The sequence below is a fragment of the Pipistrellus hanaki genome, assembly GCF_964339955.1.
Source record: "Pipistrellus hanaki genome assembly, chromosome: 9".
NCBI lineage: Eukaryota > Metazoa > Chordata > Mammalia > Chiroptera > Vespertilionidae > Pipistrellus > Pipistrellus hanaki.
In genome coordinates, this window is record NC_140511.1 from 43,511,746 (window position 1) to 43,514,333 (window position 2,588).

Genomic DNA, 2,588 nt, shown 5'->3' on the forward strand with positions numbered 1-2,588 from the left:
TTGGTCAAAAGTGCCCTGACCAGAGAATATAAGTATCCAGTCCCCTCTCCAGAAAGAGTTCCAGCTGAATTAATGAATCTAGTTATTCTACGTGTTTTTAATACAGCATTCTCTGTGACATTGATTAATAAGAGTCCACACATAAAAGATGGTTCTATGTTTCTGAACTTTTGTAGCAAGGTAAATACCTCTATAAAAGATTGATCCATGTTTTTAAGCCTGCAAGGCAGAGGCAATATGATAGATTTGTCAATTTTCTAATTGAAATGTCCCAAATGTGTTGTATTAGGACAAAAAGTCAATAACCTTATAAATTTTATTCTGGGCCTAAACGAGAAGAGCCAGATATGGAATTTTTAGTCTCTTCTGCACAGCAAAGGGATTTAGGCTATTTATATACTTTAGGAGTTACAGACACCAGTCGCAGTTATGCAGTTTCCCATGACAACCAATTGTTATGCAATGCTTTGACATTCCAAGTTTCCTACCATAGAAAATAATATTAAAATTTTGAAGGCCCAATGTTTTTTGTTAATCCTCACCTGAGGGTATTTTTTTCATTGCTTTTCAGAGAGAGGGAGAAGAAGGAGGAGGAGGAGGAGGAGGAGGAGGAGGAGGAGGAGGAGGAGGAGGAGGAGGAGGAGGAGGAGGAGAGAGAGAGAGAGAGAGAGAGAGAGAGAGAGAGAGAGAGAGAGAGAGAAAGAGAGAGAGAAAGAGAGAGAGAGACATCATTGTGGGAGAGACACATTGATTGGTTGCCTCCTGCACCCACCCCGCCTTGGGTGAAGAGAGAACCCACAGGCAACCCAGGTATGTGCCCTTGACCCTTTAGTGCGCAGGCTGACACTCTAACCACTGAGCCAGGCCACCAGGGTGAAGACCCAGTGTTTTTAAAGAGACTTTCCAGATAACTTTACAAAGCAAGAATATATTGAACAGGGTGGCTACAAATAAAAATCCCAAGAGCTACAGTCTATTCATGAGAGCTATAGTCTTGTGACTACTATTCCCAGCCTTCACTTTTCTCTAACAAGATCTTGAGAATGGCTTCATCGCTCTGAATTTCATCTCTGACTTACACTTAAAAATATTTCTCTCTCTACAGTTTCTTTTTACAGGCAACTAATAGATAAGAAGGCTGCAAAGTCTGATTTCAGCAGGATTTTATTAGCCTGAACTCAGTGAGAAATGCAATATTTGTACAGACCTAGGAATTAATACACCAAATGTGGAAAAGTAAATTTTAAGAAAAATATTCAAATATCACCCAGCGCATGAATGATCTCCTAGGTTGAGTCTAATCTCTCAGTCTGGTCTCTTAAGTCCTTAAACAGATTGTCCCCACTCCACCCATGTGTCCACTTTCCCCTCAATCCCAGACCAGTCTCTATACCAGCCAGGCAAAGCATCTCAGTGTGGGTTCCCTCAAAAGCTAACTGTAAGATTCCAGAGCAGGTAGTCTATCTGGGGGATGCAGGGGCCACCTACAGGGGAGATAGAGAAGTGACATAGGGAAGGGAAGGCAGCCAGAAAAGGGTATGTTACTGAGCCAACTTATCGAAGACCAACTAGAAAAGGGTACAAAGCATACCTCAGACTCATCTCACTAGAGAGAGGGGAGCTGGGGTATTTTACACCAGGTCTCATCAGTCCCTGGCCCAGGGCTGATCCAGGAAGTGCTAGTCCCCCAGAACTTCCAGCTTGCTGAGTTTCGGTGAGTGAGATGGCTTTCAGTGGTTCTGGAACAGCCCTCAGGAACAGAGATGGTTGTCTGAGGAAGATACAGGCAGGGCACTGAGACCATCCTATATAATAAAAGCCCAGCAACCATAACAGCAGAACGACCAGAATGACCACTCAACCAGTCACCATGAGGTGCACTGACCACCTCTCAGTCCCTTTCCCCAGCTGGCAGGCTCCCATTGCCCAATGGTGAACAGGGACCCAGGAGTGGATGCCAGGCCAAGGCCCCCACCCTGCCAGTCACCCCACACACAGAGGGCAACCTATGGCAGGTGCAGTACCACGAGCGGGCAGGACCAGCTGACATCTTAGTCCCTCCTCCCTTCACCCCCTGGCCATCAGACTCCAATAGCCCGAAAGCAAACTTGGAACCCTGATGGCTGGGGGGGGGGGGGGGGGGGGGCAGCCACCAGCAGCCAGGGAAGATGGCCCTGATTGCAAGCTAGGCCCAGGGACCATACCTGCTCATGAATTTCATGCACCGAGCCTCTAGTCTATATATAATGTTCTCTGAGCATCCTGTACATGACCTTTTATTTTATTTATTTTTTAATTCTCATCTGAGGATATGTTTTTATTGATTTGAGAGAGAGAGAGAGAGAGAGAGAGAGAGAGGAAAGGAGAGAAAGAGAGAGATCTATGTGAGAGAGAAACATCAACTAATTGTGTCCCATACATGCCCCAATTTGGAATTGAACCCACAACCTAGGCATGTGCCCTGACTGGGTATTGAACCCATAACCCTTTGCTTAATGGGATGATGCTCCCACCCACTGAGCCATGGGGCCAGGGCTACAGTGACCTTTTAAATGAATTCAGAACCAGAGTGAACTTCAAATAAAAGT